Here is a 9375-nt window from a genome sequence, read left to right as displayed (position 1 = left end):
CTGCCGTCCTCGGAGAGTCCACAGCAAGTGCACCGGGAAGGGAGACGCATGCGCACTCGCTGTCAACTCTCCGAGGACGGCAGAGGTTGGATGTGGCCAGGCCAATCAGTGGTAGACGCGTCACTTGTGACTTGTCAACCACTGACCCAGTCGGAACAGGGGCAGAAGCTGGAACTTTTCCAGCTTCTGCCCTGCGATCCGTCGGCTGATGGAGGGAAAGAAGAAAAGCAGCAGTTCCCAAGTGACCAGCCTCGAAAGGCATAGGTGCGGCCTATTTTGGCCATAAAGACGCAATGATTTTTTTTGAGATTTTCATTTCTACTTTTCAAAAGCTATAACTTTTTTTTTTTTACATCGACATGACCGTATGGGGGGTTGTTTTTTGCTTGGTGAATTGACATTTCTATTGATACCAATTTTGGTTGTATATCATGTATAGTAAAACTTGTATAAATTTTGGGGGGATGGCAAGGGAAGCAAATACATTAATTCTGTCATTGTTTTTTTATTTCTGATATAGCATTAATCATACAGCATAAATGACATGCTAAATTTTTTCTGCGGGTCACTACAATATTTTTTTCTCAGATTTTTCTACTTTTGCACCATAAAACCCATTTTTTTCAGAAGTCCCATAACTATTTTTCCATGGATGGAGCTCTGAGAGAGCCTGTTTTTCGTGTGACGAGCTGTAGTTTTTATTGGTACCATTTTGAGGTACATACAGCTTTTTTGATCACTTTAATTGGGGTTTTTTTGGGAGGCAAAATAAACAAAATAAGCATTTTGCCTCTGGTTTTTAGTCTTTTTTTCACTGTTTTTGCCATGCAGGATAAATAGGGGACTTGAACCATAAGAGCTCTGATCACTATAATAATTCAATATCGCTCACAATAACAATCATGAGCCACGGCAGGTCATACACCAGTGTATGGCGTCCGCTTGCCTTGGTGAACCGATAGCTCCACACAATTACACCGTGGAGGACCGATGATGTCACCGAGGGAGTGTGCTCCTTCTGTGAACCATTTACATGCTGTGATGTATATTGATCGTGGTATGTAAGTGGCTAAGAGCGGGGATTGGTGTTCTCACTGATCCCTGCTGTTGCAGCAGGAGGCTGGCTATCAGTCACTTTTGAGCCCGTGCCTACCAAAGGACATAGGTTTACATCCTGTTGCGTTAAGGGGTTCATTAACTTTTTGGAGATATTAACATTGTTTTTGCTGCATTTGTGGAGGACTGACCGGTGTACAGTGACCTAGAGTCATACATTACTAGCGGCAATGTCCGGTGTGTTCTGACAACTTTCTACCATAGCCTGAGTAAAACATAGTGATTTGTAACAAGGGAGTCTGTCAGTATTTCATGTGGTTCAGGCAGCAGCAATCATGTTAGGTTGCCTTTAACTTCATTTCCATTATGTAGACAAGTGAAAAATAACAACTTTGATGTTGAAATATGCATAGACCTGAGAGTAGAAAGAGGAAGCTTGGTCTATGTAGACACAGACCCTGGTGAACAGCCAAATTAGCACACAGAGAAATGCAGTAATCGTTACGTAACACTCGGGTTTCCTTCAGTATTTTTCGCTAGTAAATCTAGAAGTATCAGCTTTGGTTTCGGCTAAAGGGATTTTCCACTTTAAATAACACTAAAATGTCATCCATTACATTGTGGGCTATTGTTACTTTGGTTAGATCCCTTGCACTTGCTTCATTTTTTTTTCTTAAAGGGAATCTATTATTGGGACAAGTGCCCCTTAAATCAGGACACCAATGCAAGGCTTTATCAAGAGTGAAATAGAGGGAGCAATATTACCCAATAAATGGATTCCTAAAGTGCCAACTGGACTCCTGTTAAGAGAAAACCCTCTTGAATCACGTAAATCTTTGATGTTGAACAAAAGAGTAATTATTTTGGATGACTTGTCAGGCGCAGATGCCTAACAGGTGTTCCCAGGATGATCGCTCCTGTGCTATGGAGGTGGAGCGGGCTCAGAATCGTTCCAGACCACCTGTTTCCATTGGCAGTAAACAGGCAGTTGTTCATAATTGATTCTGCCTGTTTAGACGGGACGATTGTCAATCAGTTTTTGTACATGCGGAAACTCAACGACGAACGAGAAGTGAATGAATTCTCGTTCGGCATTCAGCTGGAGCATGCATTTACACTGAACAATAATTCTTCAGATTCCCACATCCAATGGGATTCTGAAGGATATCTTGATCCGTGTAAAAGGGTCCTTACACCGGGGCTGGGTACCTCATAGTACACCTGGGGTTCCACAAAAGTTGCATTGCATGTGAGCCAATAAGGTTGTCAGCTCTTGGACATCCTGCTATACCGCTATGGGTCTCTTGGAGGCTACTCCCTGCCACAAGTCCTCTTAGCCACTATGCTAATATCTTTTGCAGGTGCCCAACTACCCATGTCTGAGAACACGTCGAGGGCATGTCACCCTATATTCTGTGAACACAAATGTCTGTCCCAAATCACCAGGTGATTAATGCAGTTCTGGTCTGTAAGGATACTCTATGCTAAAAAGGATCATAGGATGTAATAGTTGAACTGATAACTCTACTTCTTTCACAACAGTGGCACAAATGCTTGATGTTTACAAATCACACTGAGTGGCACAATATGTTGGATGGATAAAAGCCTTTCTTAACGTGATGACGCACTTGAGGGTTTTAGGATTCAACTTTGTGTCCAATTCTTAACAGTCCTTTACTATGGCTGACGTATTGTGTGATGCTCCATGAGTCCATCACTGCATCCGCAGTGTTTGCCAGCTTTTGCCTGTCCTACACTGGCACTGTGGGTCTCTTGGAGACTAATACAGCCTAGCTGCCTAGGGGTACTTCACAGGGTCGCACCAGCCACTTCCTATAGATCTGCCCACTGCCTCCATGAATCTTTAGAACCTTTAGTCCATTGGCCTTCACAAGTTCAAGTTCTTTTTACAAAGGGGTGCTGAATCTTTGAGTTATGGCTGAACGGGTTACTCCAACGCCGCCCTAGCACATGTGTAACCGGCAAAGCCTGGGGTGGCAACTCGGGTTCACTAGAGCAGTTGGGGACAGCTGGGACTTAGCAACCTCATGGTGGTATATCTTGTGTTGACCAACTGGAAAATAAGAGTGTCGTGGACACACATTTGGGTCAAAAGCGAATGTCTTTTTTACTTGTAGTTCTCAACTGGCAATGTTGCAAATCACTTACTCTTTAGGCTGGCGAGAGGAGCACCTGGCTGACTCAAAGTTACTGGACTTAGGCAGTACCATCAAGTTCAAGTCAAACCGTGTCATACTTTTGGCAGGGGAATGGATGGCTCTGTTGGCCACACTGCCGAAACTCTCCAGGGATATCTCTACAATGCCTCAGCACTTCAGCTCTACACTTGGCACTCTGCTCTCACAGCCACTGCTGGATACAGCCGACGCAGGTATTATTCATACGTCAACATGGACAGTAATTTGCCTGTTTTTCACACCATAACCCTTAACCCCTTAGACGCAGACTCTTTTTCATTGTTGGTTTTCTTATCCACTTTCAGAAAATCATAACTTTTTTATTCTTCCATCGACGCAGCTGTTTGAGGACTTGTTTTTTTCAATGGTACCATTTAGCGTATCGTATAATGTACTGAAAATCTTTTTAAAAAATGCTACGTTTTCAGGCGTTTTTTTTGTTACCATACTACCTTTGAAAAATAAAATATCTTTGGGAAATCTGATTGCTATAACTTTTTTTGTTTTACCGTTGATATAATTGTGTGAGGCTCATTTTGTGCAGGATGTCCTGTAGTTCCTACCTATTAATACTACTTTGGAGTATATATGACTTTTTGATCGCTTTTAATTGAATTTTTTTCTTGGCAATGGGCTGTCCAAAAAAAGCGCAATTTAAGAATAATCTAGCATTTATTTAGTAATATACAAAAAGTTACGGTTAATGTTTTGAACATGCATTGATCTGTGTTATATTACTGTAAATTTTATTAAAAACAGAATTTAGAACAACAAAAAAAGCACAATTTTGGCATTATGTTTTCTGGTGACGCTCACCATGCGGGGTAAATAATGTGCTACTTTGAAGAATCAGACTTTTATGAATGCGGTGATACTAAATATGTTCCAGAGCTTTTTTGTTTGATTTTTTATTATAAATATGGGAAAATATGGGTATTTAAAAAAATTTTTTAATGTCCTTTATTCTTTACAATAATAAAGTTAAAATAATGTCACCGCAAAGGGACCATCCACACCTCTGAACACCAATCAGCGCATTTAAATGCCCCTGTCAAAATTGGCAGCGGCATTTAAACTGTTAACAGTCATGATCGGCATGATCTTACATCTGGGACTCTAAGGGGTTAATTCTGATAGTATAAGATGATGATGGAGTTGCTTATCTGGTATTGAGAAGATTCCTTAGACATCTTTGTGGTGAGGATCACGAGTGCAAGCATCTTCATTGAGAAGATAAGAGTACAAGAGGGTCCTGGACATCTTTCTTCAGCGTTACAATATTACATGTTATAATTAGAGATGAGCGAGCATGCTCATTTAAGGCTTTTAAGGCTTTTCAAGTAACTGCTTACTTGTCCAAGCAAATGTGCGGGGGTGGTGGGGGTGGCGGGAGGCAGCGCGGGGGGAGAGTGAGATAGATCTCTCTCTATCTCTTTCTCCCCTCCCCCCTGCATTTCCCCGGATGAGTAGGCAGTTACTCGAAAAGACCTATGCTCTTTCGAGCATCAGCCTTAAATGAGCGTGCTTGCTCATCTCTAGTTATAATCTTTAAGAACTTCAGAAGGGTTGATGATCCAGGAATTATTCCAATTGCCAGATTGGAGTCAGGAACAATTTTTTTTTTCCTTTAAATAGGGAAAATTGGCTTCTATCTCATTGGGATTTTTTGCCTTCTTCTGGATCAACATTGGGGGGGTAATTGACTGAACTGGATGGACAGGTGTCTTTTTTCCGCCTTACGTTACTATGTTAAGCATTTTGCATCTCTGTCTAAGTTTTAATGACTAAAACATGTAGGTAGCTGTGTTACTGAAGTTTTTAAACCTTACTATGTCCTTTTCATGTACGTAATAGAGATATCAACCAGCGTGTCCTCGCTTCACCCACCGTTGTGCACACAGTCTGCTGTAATCTCACGGAGCTTAATCTACATCTTGTCTTTTTGTTCTACTGAGAAGTGATATGAATCTTGCAAACTATGAAAAAAATCTACATTGCTGACAAATAAAATGGTGGAAAGAAAATGATCAATGCTTTCGCTTCTTGTTGATTTCTACAGAGCAAAAACAAAAAAGGACAATGTAACCCCTTAAGGACCATGGTGTTTCGGTCCTAAAGAAATAGGCAGTTTTAGGGGATTTTACCCATGTGGTGGTTTTACTGCCCTATTTTTCTTCAGCCCAAAAATTTTTTGCGCATTTTCTTTTCGTGACATTAAGGTCTCATGCCCACGGCCGTGATGGACTTCGCCAGCAGAATATCGGAGGGGAGTCCACCATGGTTGCCCCCAAAATTCCCATACTCAACACTCTGGATCCGCCATACGTGTCACGCATGAAGGACTGGCGCGCAGTACAGTACGTGACGCGTCGGCAGTACCGGATGATGTGGGAGGGGATGCGTATTTACATGATACTTCCACTGTGCTACAGTGGAAGTATAGCGTGACAGCCGGCCTCCATTGACTACAATAGAAGTCAGACGCTCATTCCTGCGGCAATTAGAACATGCCGCGTTTTCTTTCACGCTGCGGAATTCCACTGTGGAATTCTGCAGCGTGAACATTGAGCTATTAGGTTCAATAGAACCTAATAGCTGTGGGACAATGCCATGGATTTTAAATGCCTGGAGAAAAAGAGGAGAAAGGATCTCAGAAAAGTCTTTATAGTAGGTGAGGGGAAATCTGTCTGGGCCTGGGGACTTTCCAGGCTTAGACTCTTTCAAAACATATGCTAATTCTTTCATTGCTTAAACGACTGTTTGTGGAAGGCAGCTCATACCAGTGTCTTGGATATAACTTTGCATCTGAGTTTGTCATGAGATACTCTGGTCCTCTTTCATAGGGGGGGAATAAGTTGTATAAAGAATGGAAGTAGTCCCGGAATGCTTTAGTGATCTGTTGCGGTAGATGCAGAGATTGACTCCCCGGAAGAGAAATACGGGGAATGAAAGAGTGTAGTCTTGTGTTCCAGGAGTACAGCTGGATTTATTACCATATTCGTAGAAATGGCATCTGCATTCGGTTAATGATGCTTTTGCCTGTCTTAAACAGTGTGAATGTATATGATTGTGTATCTGTACCAACTCCGCCTCCACTGTCCTGTCCAACGTGGCCTTGTGTGTTGTCTCTAAAACCTGTAAGCAGCCCAGCAGGGCTTTTAGATGTGTATTATGCTCTTTGTTAATGCAAGAAGCCATTGCAATTAAAAAACCCTCTAATGTAACATTTGTGAGCCTGCCAGGTGGACAATGGGCTTACATCAGATGTGGTATTAATCGAGAAGTAATCTTGTAATTTTGGGGTGATCTCTGTTTTGAGGAGCGAATTCTGTGTTAGAGACTCATTGAGACGCCAGTGCCAAGTTTTGTGGAGAGATGTTGGGAGGGAGAGTGTTTGTGAGATGAGGGCATGATCAGAAAAGGATATGTTATCAATATCTGCCTTTGAAAGAAAGTATAGAGTAGAATGATGAAGTAGAAAATAATGTATTCTAGAGCAAGAGTTGTGTGGTGAGGAGAAAAAGGTATAGTCTCTGGTGGAGGAGTGAAGAATTCTCCAGGCATCTATTAGCTGGTGTTCCTGTAAGAGCTTATGAATCTTACATTTGTGAGAGTTGATATGCTACTGTGTCCCCGTGAGGAGTGTATTGTTGAGTCTAGTGGAATGTTCACATCTTCCCTGGTATGAGGATGCCCTCCTTAAATTCCTCCAGGGCCCTCTCCATAAAGGTACCCTGACCAAGGTTGGGTACATATATGGATGCCAGGGTGACCAGTACATTGGCCAGCTTACCTTTGATTAACAGGTATCTACCGGTACATGCCTAGTCATATTTCCAAATGTTTCCAGGAAATGGAACTGGCTATGATAATGGAAGTCCCTTTAATTTTAGAATCTAAACATGTGCTGTGGTACCTATCCGGGAAGTGGGCATTTGAGAGTCTAGGAATGGCAGCCATTTGGAATTGTGTTTCTTGGATAAATGCTACATGAGCCCTCTTCTTCCACAGGAGGCAGAGGAGAGAAGACCGTTTTTCAGGAACATTCAGATCTTGGGCTGGGATGCAGTTCTTCTTTTTCCTGCTCCCTTTTGTCATACTGATAAGGAGGTGATTAGGTTAAGTCCTGACTTGATAAGAGTTATGTGGGTTCGGAGCTCTGCTCTGCTGACCCACGCATTTCAATGCCAAAGCCATGCCCCCCTCATTTTCATCATAATTATATATATATATATATATATATATATATATATATTCATATTCATTATTATTTTTATTTTATTCTTTAATTTTTAACTCATTTTTATAAATATTGTTTTTTGCATCTATGTCCCCCATGATGTCATAAGACCTTTGGGGGGGGGGGCATTTTTTTTATTTTACACTTCTCCACTGTAGCTGGGGCATCCATAGGAGCCCCAGTTACAGGGAAAAACATGCAGTGACAATAGTACTAATAGAGCTGATATGAGTCTGCTAGGACCCTGCAGCTTTGCCTTGGCAGGAGGCACCCGGCGGTCTAGTAATCGCTAGGTCGAATAGCTTTCTTTATTTACTACATAGTGCTCATTGAGCGCTATATAGCTTGCAAGTGAGAAGGCAGAAGTGGTTAAAAACTGCTTCTGCCTTTTCCTCCCGGTCTTTGGCTGTTAGAACTGGTCTGCTTCTGTTAAATTGCAGGAGCTTTAATCCCATATCATATGTTTATTATTTTACAGTTCTTGGTCCTTAATGGGTTAAAAGGAAACTAGCTCTGATGGGGTGTAACTTCAAGGGGTGAAGAGGTTTGCACCTAGGGTCTCATACCTGAGAGGGAACCAAAGGTCTGTCCGCCCCATATGAGCAGGCCAGTGCTGAACATGGCATGTCATGTGGCTCTGTTATAGATTTTGCACTGGGGCTCAGGACGATGTCCACGAACAAGCAAAGAACAATCCCAGAAAGATTTTGTCCTTCGCCTGGTGTTATTGAAACATGTACAGATGCTTGTGCAAAACTATGGTTTGTTCATTGTTTCACTTATTGTAGTCCCTGTAGGACACACTAGAGTGCAGAGGCTGTTGGTATTAAACTTGCTGTAAAGAATCCCAACACCTTCTGCACTATAGTGTATCCACTACTGATGAAGGACAATTCACAGCCTCATCATTTATTATATGCTGTAATCAGTATAACTTTTCTTTTCCTGTGGGTGGAGTTGTGTGAGGACTTGTTTTATTGCAGGATGACCTGTGGTTATTATTAGCACCATTTTGGAGTACACACGAGTTTGACTACTTTTTAGAACATTTTTTCTGGGAAATGGGGTGACCAAATTAAGCGAAATTCAGGCGTTATGTATTTTCTTTTTGTCAGCCTTCACTATGTGGGATATATAATGCAATATTTTGATAGATCAGACTTTTCTGGATGTGGTGATACAAAATAGGTTTTGATTTTTCTTTTGCCTTGATTTTTTATTATGTATAGGAAAAGGGGGATGGTGCTAAAACTTTTATTAGTCTTTATTTTTTGCAATGAGAAAAAACTTTTCTGCATCTACTTTTACTTTTTTTCTGGTCCCTGTAGGGGACTTGAACTTGCAATTGTTTGATCACTTATACCATATACTGTAATACTTCAGTTTGCAATGTCATCCATGAGGGCCATTCAGAACCTTCAATCGCTGATTGAATCCTTTAAATGCCACTGTTAGAATTGAAAGAAGCATTTAAAGGGTTAACAGTCATGATCAGTATGAATCCTGATCAAAGACAGTGCCAGATTAAAGTACAGATACATCCTTTGTGGTTAATTAAGAGAAGCTCCTTTTAATTACTTGGACTGCAGTTTTGATCCCTATTGCAAGGGTTGCTTGTGATCCCAGTTTTCCATCGTCTGCCTGGAAGTGATCCTGGTTTGGCAGCACTTGTGTTATTCAGTAAGATGTGTCTTCCAGACAACTATTAAAAGGAGAGCACATTTCTTTTTAGGTCCGCTATACATTTTTTCAGTTCCCTTGTGAGGTGTTCTTTTTTTTCCTTCTTCCACAGTATTTGACACATATAAAAGAAAGCAATTTTTTTTTGGTTATTTTATGGCAATTTTCTCCATTCAGATTTTTTTTTTGTTTTCTGTTTTG

Source organism: Eleutherodactylus coqui, chromosome 2 (assembly GCF_035609145.1).
Source record: "Eleutherodactylus coqui strain aEleCoq1 chromosome 2, aEleCoq1.hap1, whole genome shotgun sequence".
Classification (NCBI taxonomy): Eukaryota; Metazoa; Chordata; class Amphibia; order Anura; family Eleutherodactylidae; genus Eleutherodactylus; species Eleutherodactylus coqui.
Note: the sequence above shows the minus strand (reverse complement) of the source record.